The sequence below is a fragment of the Gekko japonicus genome, unplaced genomic scaffold (genome assembly GCF_001447785.1).
Source record: "Gekko japonicus isolate JY-2015 unplaced genomic scaffold, Gekko_japonicus_V1.1 scaffold3, whole genome shotgun sequence".
Lineage (NCBI taxonomy): Eukaryota > Metazoa > Chordata > Lepidosauria > Squamata > Gekkonidae > Gekko > Gekko japonicus.
This window is the reverse complement of record NW_015170887.1, coordinates 3,682,915-3,693,480: the sequence shown is the minus strand read 5'-3', so window position 1 is coordinate 3,693,480 and position 10,566 is coordinate 3,682,915. Positions and strand designations below refer to the sequence as shown.

General features: G+C 45.4%; 1 protein-coding gene across 1 annotated transcript in view; it reads right to left on the bottom strand.

Annotated features, from left to right (window-relative positions):
- The window catches only part of NRXN3 (neurexin 3), a 1,635,269-nt gene that overhangs the window by 884,742 nt on the left and 739,961 nt on the right, over nucleotides 1-10,566 (bottom strand). The window lies entirely within an intron of this gene.

Below are 10,566 nucleotides of genomic sequence, written 5' to 3'. Positions count from 1 at the left end.
ATCATCCTACTTTACCGCAAGGCAACTGAGCTCCAAAAAATCTGCCGCTTGCCTCAAAGCCCTCCCCTCTTCCTACAGAATATTTTAACTTGTCCTCAGTTGCTGAAAGCTTCTGTTTTTTATTATTATTTGGGAGTACTTATGTCCATTTTCCTGAAGTACACATTATTGTACTTATACAGAGCAGGGGAGGAGAGGTGTCTGGCTTTTAGGAAATCACCCCTCGGCTTAAAAAAGAGAGAGAAATGTCATACTTCCAGGATGAGGAAACAGAAGAAGACTAGAAGCAGACAGCATGCAGACGGTATCTCTCATGTTAACCTCTGTCAAGACAGAATGGTGCAACTGAAGCTCCTCTTTCCTCAGCATAAGAGACTAGGGACATAAGTACACTTGGATCTACCCGAGCCGAAAATATACCCAGAAAAATACCTCCTTGGTATTTTTCAGGTATATTTTGGCATCCCCAAATGTATCCAGATTTTCTTGGGGAAAACGGGGGGGGGGTGGTAGTCCCGAGAAAATCCCAGATATATTCAGAAATTACCAGTAGATCAAAAAACAGTGGTGAGCCAGGAGCAGACTGCAGAAGACAGCCTGAGGATCAGCTGTGTTGTGGGGGGGGGAGCCTGTTCCCGCTGGCTTGGCTTGGGGCTGGCTTCTCGTGCAGCCCCAGAAGCTGCTGTGCCACAGGGAGCCATCTACTAGCCACAGCACAGCAGAACCTGGGGCCAGATCCTCCTGCCATTCCAGCCAGGTCTGTGTGTGGTGGGGAGAGACCTCCCCATGGCATGCAGATCCTGTGGCCAGCTTCTCCTGCAGTGCTGGCCTTTTTTAAACTGGCATTTTTTCTTCTCAGGTCTATTGGACCAGAGAAAATTTGGGATTTCCAAAAAAATCCCAGATCTGAATACCATCAGGGTAAGACCAAAAAAATTTCTGGTCCAATAGACCTGATGCAATAAATACTGATTTTTTAATAAATACTGATTTGAGAGCCAGTTTGGTGTAGTGGTTAAGTGCGCGGACTCTAATCTGGGAGAACCGGGTTTGATTCCCCACTCCTCCACTTGCACCTGCTGATGTGACCTTGGGTCAGTCACAAGCTCTGGCACAGCTGTTCCTGAAAGAGCAGCTTGTGTCAGAGTTCTCTCAGCCCCACCCACCTCACAGGGTGTCTGTTGTGGGGAGGGGAAGGGAAAGGAGTTTGTAAGCCGCTCTGAGACTCCAAGTGATGGGCGGGGTATAAATCCAATCTCTTCTTCTCTTCTTCTCTTCTCTAAAAAATTCCACACCCCTACAAGAGACCCTTGCAGCAACCCTGATGTGTCACATGGTCTGAAAGCTAAGATAATGATCCATTGAATGCCTGTCAAAAAGCAAGGCACACAGGCACTAGCTAGATTGTTAAGCAGTTATAGAACAATAAAATTATATCTTGGACAGGCTGTTTGTTCTTCTGTCCATCACTGCTACAATAGCAGTTAAAAATAATCTGAGTGAGTAAATGAAGTGGACTTATCTACTCTGATTCAATTGATTCTCTCTCTCCCCCCTCCCTTTTGTCTTCTATCTATCTATCTATCTATCTATCTATCTATCTATCTATCTATCTATCCATCCATACACCCACCCATCCACACAGACTCACACATACAACCACACAACACTAATTAAACTGGTTGGATTCAATGTTCCCTCTAAACTGTGGAGTCTTGTGAGCAAAAATTCCACTTTGTGGGCTACTGGCATTGAAGTTGTGAACAAGCGATTTGGCTCCTGCATGAATTATTTTGCTCTAGAGCCCTCCTTCCTGAGCTAAGACAAAAATGTGTAAGCTGGAGGCTAAAAAACTGTGAGCTAGCTCACACTAACTCAGCTTAGAGGGAACACTAGTTGGATTCCCTGTCTCCTATTGGTTAAAAAACCTATGCTGCAATCAATGTTCCCTCTAAGCTGTGGAGTCTTGTGAGCAAATATTCTACTTTGTGAGCTACTGGCATTAAAGTTGTGAGCAAACGATTTGGCTACTACATAAATTAGTTTCCTCTAGAGCCATCCTTCCTGAGCTGAGACAAAAACGTGTGAGCTGGAGGCTAAAAAATGGTGAGCTAGCTCACACTAACTCAGCTTAGAGGGAACACTGGCTGCAATCCTAAACAGAGCTGCACCATTTTAACAGTGCATTCCTGAACAGAAATCCATGGATTTTGAAGGATGCATCTCTGACCTGACCTGGATAGCCCAGGCTAGCCTGATCTTGTCAGATCTCAGAAGCCAGACAGTGTCAGCTCCAGTATTTGGATAAGAGACCACTAAGGAATAGCAGGGTCACGATGCAAAAGAAGGCAAAGGCAAACCGCCTTGGACCACCTCTTGCTGTGAAAACCCCATAAGGGGCTGCCATAAGTCAGCTGCACCTTGATGGCAAAACAAACAAACAACGCCCTCTGCTTAGTGCTTCACTGCCACAGTGCAATCCTAAAAACACCTTGGCATAATCCCAGTTCAGGAGACCTGAGTAGGATTTTGAGCAGGTCTACTTAGCATTCTACTGTCAATCTGCTTTTATTTAACAGTCTGAGTGACAGAGCGTGTAGTGGCAGAACTGCAAACATACTTCAGTGACATTTCTTCCCTTGATCCACTTCAGTCTAGCTTCAGGCTTGGTTTTAGGATGGGCAGTTTTAGCTGTGTTGATGGATTATCTCCAGATGCAGGTTGACTGAAGTAATTCTGCCTTATTAATCTTACTTGGTCCATTCAGAGCAGGGCTTCTAGAATGGCTCTCCAATGAATTTGGTCTTTCTTGGTCCAAGAGGACACAGAGAGTTGTCATTGGGGATGCTGAGTCATCACCTTGGGATTTGACCTGTGGAGTTGCTTTCCTTTGTATTCTTCAATATTTATGTCAGGCATTAAATAGAAACCATCTGAATCTTTGGGACGGCTGTCTTCGCTAGGCTTGGCATTATAAATGGCAGGCTGTTACTTATTGTATTTTTGCTGTGTATAGAGTTGGATTTGTTTTACTTTGATATATTGTAAACTGCCACCAGCAAATGAAAGGGCACAATATAAATGTCTAAATAAATAAATAAATCTAACCAGCCCTCTGGCACAAAGACAGAGGGACTTTGGAAAAAGGGCACCAGGTGTGTGGGGGGAGAGACTGTCAATTCCCTGCAGGAGGCCAGGACAGCACATCTGGGGTTACTGGATCCCAGTTCTAGCAGAGGTTAATTTCCCCTGCTAACAGATATATATATATATATTACCTTCTTGGCTTTTCGTTGAGGTGACATCATCTTGTTTATAGGCTCAGGCTTCATTTTTAAGCAGTAGGCTATGTCATTCACCCATTCTAGTTTTCCCTACTCTGCTGAGTTTATCAGGCATCCAGAGAAGTTTAACAGGAACCAAAACGTGCTTTGGGCATTTGGAAGAAGGAGATCAACTGGAACATCTGGGAGAGGTTTCCTCTCAGATGCTCCTGTTGTTTGTTATTGTCGGTAGGCTGCCACCTTCCTTGATCTGCTGCAGCAAATGTGATCAGCCCAATGCTTGCCAAACCAATATAACAGTCTCCTTCCCCACAAATCCATCTTACTTGAATCTCCTCACCCCCACCCTGCAGTCAGGAGTAGTGTTGCCAAAGCCCATGCAGGGCCTGGAGATCTCCCAGAATTCCAACTGATCCCCAGGTGACAGAGTTCAGTTCCCCTGGGGGAAATGGCTGCTTTGTAGGGTGGACTCCATGGCATTGTACCCCTCCTGAGGTCCCTGCCCAGCCTCCCCCCCCATATCTCCAGGAATTTCCTTACTCAAAGCTGGCAACCCTAGTCAGGTGAGCAATAGCTGTAACAAAATGGCTGCCAGACCTGCTGGCAAGGGAAGCTGGTGGGAACGGAAGAAAATACAGAGCTGGAGCCTGCTGTCACCACCTCCATTTTAAGGGCAGTAATTCTAGCTGACAGGGGAGACGCTGGGGAAGATCCTGTCATCTAACCAACATCTCCTGGACTTTGCTCTCCTCTCTGCATATGGGTATTAACACTCTGGGCATGCCCAGAAGCCTAAACCATGGGGCCTTGTCCTTTGGTCTTAACCTGGGAGTCGGAGCCTAGTGCTGGGCAGAAGATCAGCTAACAGAGGGAGAAGACCTGCCTGGCAACTGAGAGCCTCCCCTCTGGGTCTTGTTTGCTTTGCACTCTCCCTCTCTCCCCCTCTCTCTTTATTAAGCCGCTTTGGCTCCCCATTGGGGAGAAAAGCAAGGTATAAATATACTAAATCAATAAATAGCTAGCAATGAAACTGAACCCCACTTGTAGGGTAGCAACAAGGTACTGAATGTCTAAATCATTTATCTGCCCTGCACGTGAGAGTTCTGGGAAAGCAGAACAGGAGGGACAGGGATCCTCAAAGAGGCCATGATTTCTACCTCCAAACGCAGCAGTTTGCAAGAATTTTATTCACGGCAGGAGCTCTGGAAATCAAGAAAGCACCCCCCCCCATCACTGCCCATGTGTCCCTTCCTCTCATCAGTCATTCCCCAAACACCAGCCATTGAGAGTGCAGTAAACAGTACATTAGCTCCCAGACAGTTCTTAATCCGTCATTCCTTTCGTTAGGATCCACTCTGTCTACTCAACAGATGAGGCTCCTCCAAGCGCCTCCTCTTCTCCTAATGAAGTGGCAAGCAAGTCACCTTCCTCTTTGGTAGAGCTCTGGAGTGGTGCAGCACCGCCACGGTAGAATCCACTCATTTAACCTCATGTTTTCTTTGAAGTCAGACTCTCTTCCACCCCTTCCTGCTATACCATGCTGGTGAGAGGTCTGACACTGACATTCCTGGGGGGCAAAATCCTCCACTAACACAGTCCCACCATCTGCATTTCATTGGGCTGTGCCTGCCTTTTCCCCTAGAATCTCTTCCGTTCTTGACTTTGGGGACATGAAGGCTGCAAGGAGACAGATGCTGGAGAAAATCTGAGGCTGTGTGGTGGATGTTTGTCCCCTGAAGACTGCACCATTATGTCAGTTAACTACAGATAAGCCACTGAAATGCATTGAGTTAGCAGCTAGATCATATTACATTTGCCACTAGCCCCATCACTAGTATCCCAAGTCATGGCGTCACTACAATTGTTCTTTCTTTGTTCCATGGCTTTGCTCTGCCCTGCATGCCACTCTCCTCCCAAATTCATTTTGACTAGAAAAAAACTAAAATAAATTCCAGAATTGGAGTGTGCCTCATTTGCCACTAGATCCAGGTGGGCAGCTTTGTTGGTCTGAAGCAGCAGGACAAAGTTTGAGTCCCATGATACCTTTAAGAGCAACAAAGGTTTATTCAAGGTATGAGCTTTTGTGTGTACGCACACTTCCTCAGATACAGTGAAATGGACCTTACCAGTCCATACATATAGGTAGAGGTTGAACCAATTCATACTACCTTCCATGCATCCAATAAGCCCAATGGGATAGGGAGACATTTTCAGCTCTGGCACACTATCTTTCCAGCGGTCCTCCAAACTGCATCTGGACATTGCTTTAGCCATGAGTTTGCTTTTTCAAATAGATGTTTCATGAATAGGTAAAAGTGTGTGTGTTGGCAGTGATTGGGGGAACTTTAATTGTGTTTTATGTGAACTTAGATTTTGTAAGTATTATGTGTCCTATGCCTAAATAAATATGATAGCACAGGAATGTAAAATAAACACTACAATTCTAAAGAGAGCCCTCCTTCATAGGATTAAATATGCCCAGTTTCTTCAAAAGCAGAGGCAGACTGGGATGTTAAAACAGCCCCAGCACAAACTAAATTGAGCAGCTGGGATCCAGGGTGCGGCAATGATGACAAAGGCTATCGGCTTCCTCTGGCCCTCCTAGGCAGAGGGACCCGCTGGGAGTTCTCCCAGTTAAAGGGTCAATTTGTTGCTGTCTGTTGGTTTTTTTATGTAGCCAAAGAGATTGGGGGTTTTGTACTTTCTGAACAAGGATCATCATACTGCATTCCCTTTCGGAATGAACAGGACAGAAAATTATGATGTGTAAGCAGCGATGCAGGGTAGAGCGTCATCAACATAGCAAAAGCAACTTAGCTACACATCCACAGTTCCCTTCTCTCAGCCGCAAGGTTGCACTTCATGAACCTTCACTTTATTTTTAGCCTCTTATATTATGCAGTTGAGGAGTGTCTGTGAGATCTTTGGATTAACTTCTTCTAGAACACCTCCTTGTTGCTAATCAAACCGACCTCGGCTGTTAATTCTCACATCTTAGTCACTTCTCCAGCTCTCTGCACTAAACTGTTCCTGAGAGGGCGAAAACTCCTGGATCACTCCCATCCTCTCCCTTTTCATCACAATCTTTTTTAAAAAAACTAGGGGGGCTGAAGCTAGAATCATAGAATGTTAGAGTTGGGACCTTGCAGGTCATCTAGTCCAACCCCTTGCACTCTGCAGGAGCATAGCCAAAAGATAGCCCTACATACCTACAACATTCCCAAAAGATGGTCATCCAGCCTCCGCTTGAAAATGTCCAGCAAAGGAGCACCCACCACCTCCTGAGGCAGACTGTTCCACTGCTCAACCACTCTTACAGTTAGGAAGTTTCTCCTGATATTTAGCCGGTAACGACTCCCTTGTAATTTCCACCCATTAGACCTAGTCTTGCAATCCAGAGCAAGAGAGAATAGATCCACTCCATCTTCTACATGACAGCCTTTCAAATACTTGAAGACTGCAATCATGTCCCCTCTAAGCCTTCTCTTTCCCAGGCTAAACATACCCAACTCTTTCAGCCTTTCCTCATAAGACTTGGATTCCAACCCTCTCACCATCCTGGTTTTCTACCATCTTTCCTTATAGATGAGTCTTTCTCATCTCATTTGTTGCCTAATAAACATGGAGTTGTGACTTGTTTGTTACACAGAATCCAGAAATATTTGCTCAAAGTAAAGCACCAATTGTGGGAGCATTACAGAAGCCAAATTACAATATTTTCTCACTGAGAAATGGGATCCCCCCCTTACAAATATGGATGCATACATCCACTAAGCAAGCACATCCAATGAAGGTGAGACTACTATATGAGATGTGAGCATCATGGGCTCCTACTGGATAGTGCCCATGACATTGCTGGAGATCTATGACAGCTTCATGCTTGCCCCCATTCATTCATAAATGAATCTGTCGATCCACCTTGAGTCTCAGAAGAAAGGTAGACTATAAATGAAACAAATATATTTTTATACTTTTTGATTCTTATTCATTCACAGTTCTTCAAAAACACACTGCTCTTAGCCCTGATATGGATAGCCCAGGCAAGCCCGATCTCATCAGATCTTGGAAGCTAAGGAGGGCCGACCCTGGCAAGTACTTGGATGGGACACCTCCAAGGAATAGCAGGGCCGAGATGCAGAGGAAGGCATATCACACCAGTTTGGTGTAGTGGTTAAGTGGGCGGACTCTGATCTGGGAGAACTGGGTTTGATTCCCCACTCCTCCACTTGCACCTGCTGGATGACCTTGGGCAAGCCATAGTTCTGTCAGAGCTGTTCTTGAAAGGGCAGTTTCTGTCACAGCTATCTCAGCCCCACCTACCTCACAGGGTGTTTGTTGTGGGGAGAGAAAGGGAAAGGAGATTGTAAACTGCTCTGAGACTCTGAGTGAAGGGCAGGGTATAAATCCAATCTCTTCTCTCTTCTTCTTCTTCTCTCTGAAAAACATACGAGCTGCCAGTAGGGTTCATCAGAAGTCACCATGACTTCCAGGCAAGCAAGCCCAAGCACAAATACACAAGCACATATGTTAAAAAAAACAACAACAACAGCACTGCTATTTCACTCTATAGCTCCAGTGCTGTGGTTTTTCAACTAACTTTGTTTAAAGAAGGCTGATGAACAACCCTCCTCCATTTCCCCTTCATTTGGGGAAGTGTGTGCATTGTTCTCTCTTGGAAGCTAGACACTCCCCCAACATTCTCTCACAACGCTGCAAATGAGGACACAAATAGATCCAACAAAGATTACAGATCTTTGGATCTCCCTTAATCTGTAAAAGAAAATCGCATATACTTGCATTCCAGATTTAGATTAGATACTTGTGGGCCTGTGAGATTTGGGGGCTCTGCCGCCAGCTTCTAGGCTCTGCTGCCAGCACCAATGACCTTGCCAGAGGTAGTTATTGTATTTGGGGGAGAATTTAACCCCCCCATGTATTTTTAAAGGGTCAGATTTTTCTGCAACCCTGGGGGGGGGGTTTCCCCCAAATTTGCAGAAAAACCTGTGTAGTGTCAGTGTGGTCCCAATCTGCAGATTTAGATATCCACAGATGGGGGCCACACTTGAGAAATAGATGTATAGATCTACATGAGAGGGGAAGATTGAGTTTAACCCTTCAACACCCCCTTCCTTTGGCCTCACTAATTGCAACCAGCCTCCTTGTGCTGCTATTAGCAATTTACTGTGAAATAGACAGGTTTTCAAAACACTCATCTTTTCCCTTTAAAATGCTAAGACAGTGTGGGAATTCCAGTGACCATTATGGAAAGGGAGCAGGGGTGGAAGTCCTTCTTTCCTCACATGTGGTCATGATTTGAGTCAGGGCTGCATTTGCACATACAATTTGCCTTTTTCAGACCATATGAGATCGATGCTATCACATTTATTTATGCCTTGTTTTGGTTTTTGTTATATCTGTTTTTACCAATTTCACTTTGTGCCCTGAAGAGAAGCACCAACCACACTGCCAGAGAGAGCCTGGTGAAGTGGCTGTTGGGTCACTGGGAAGCCGGTACCTGGAGTCTGGCACCTCAGCTCAGCTGCCAAAGCTGGATTGCAGCTGGAGCCAGAGCGTGCCCTTCAGGAAGTAGAATTGTTCAGGCATAGCTGGAAGGATTAGGATTCTAATATTTATGCCTGGTTTGGATAGCTCCGAAGTTTCACAGTGTCTGTCAGTTGCTTCACACCCCTTCTGAGTCTGAAAAGGATACAGAGTCTTGAGCATACAGAGACATGAGTAGCTCACTAAGCTCTGTCTCAGCCCCAACCTTCTTTGAAGGTTCTTGTCAAGCTCGGGCCTCGCTTGCCATAGAATGCTGTCCAGGCAAACTCCTGGTCTGCTGCATTAGGGGTTAACTGCTTTCACTGTTTTATCTCCCATGTCGTTTATCTTCTCTGCCAGGATTGGTGGGGGGGGGAGTGAATGCTGGGGTGAACGTGTGCTTGAGCTTGCATAGTATGTATGGGATCCTGGGAAGCACATGATCTCAGCTTCTCGCCTGCCTTTGGAATGTAACTGTTAGCTTGCAGGTGTTGGGCTGGCCTGGAGGGTAGGCTTAGAGCTCTGGCAGGCTGAGTGCGAACACTGATTGGGTGGTTTGCATAGAGGGGCTGTCTTGCTTTTTGTAGAGGGTAAGACAGGCATGGCACCTGGTGGCCAGTTCTGACACAGAATCGGTCTATGCTTGGAATCTCTTTACCTCCCAATAAACAAATCTTACTGCAACAAGAGTGCTGTGAGAGTGATTGAGTCCAGGACTTGACAGTTCCTGCTTGGCACTGGCAGTCCTTCCAAGGCCTGCCAAAACTGATTTACCTACCAAACTGAGTTGTACCAGAATTCTAAGAATACCATCAGCAAAACCGCATATAAAAGTCTCATAAACATGCCAGAATTGACATAGTTACACACTATGTCAAAAGCCCTTTGGCCCAACTACATTTTTATCAAATTTGTTAACACTGGATCTGAGACTTTATGCCCATTTTTCTTTCCCAGCTTACACTGGCCTACCCAGAGATGCAACGAGGCCGAAGTTGGTTCCCATTTCCCAGTTCCCTATTTGTGAATTCAATCATAAATACCAAGGATAATTTAAAAGCTCTGAACCCTAACATATGGTTTGAACCACCACAAATTATACACCCCCACACCCAGGGGACTCTGCCCTCCAAGTGGATATCTGCTTTTTCTTGTGCTAACTGCTCCAAAGTGGGGTGCCCCCAGGACAAATGTACCTGCAGACACTGGGGCAAAGCTGTACCACAGGAAACAGATATCCACTAGGAGGGCAAAGGCCCCTGAATGTGGGGGTATATGATTTGTGGTGGTCCAAACCTTATTTTGGGATTCAGAGCTTTGAAATTATTATCATCCATATTTGTCATTGGCATCATGAATAATGAACTAGGACATGTGAATAAAGAACTGGGAATCAACTTCAGCCTCCTAGAGTTACATTATTTGACTGTTTGCCACAGCTCATGATGGGAATAAAATAAAAAAATAGCTCTGCTGCAGGCTGGATATTGCACTGTACACCCAATTAACCACCTCCCCAAGTGCAGAATCACTTGGGAAATGGGATTAGTCTCAGTGCCCTGAATGTAGCTGACACTTGACCACATGGCCTTTCTCTCCCCTGCCTCTTCTATATTCATTATAAATGACCTATTACTCAATCTGCAGCTCTGGTCGGGACTAACAAAGACGTGGAGGGTGAGATCCCTTTTGTAGTGTGCAATCCCATTAGGGAAGATTAATCACCTTTTAACTTGCATTC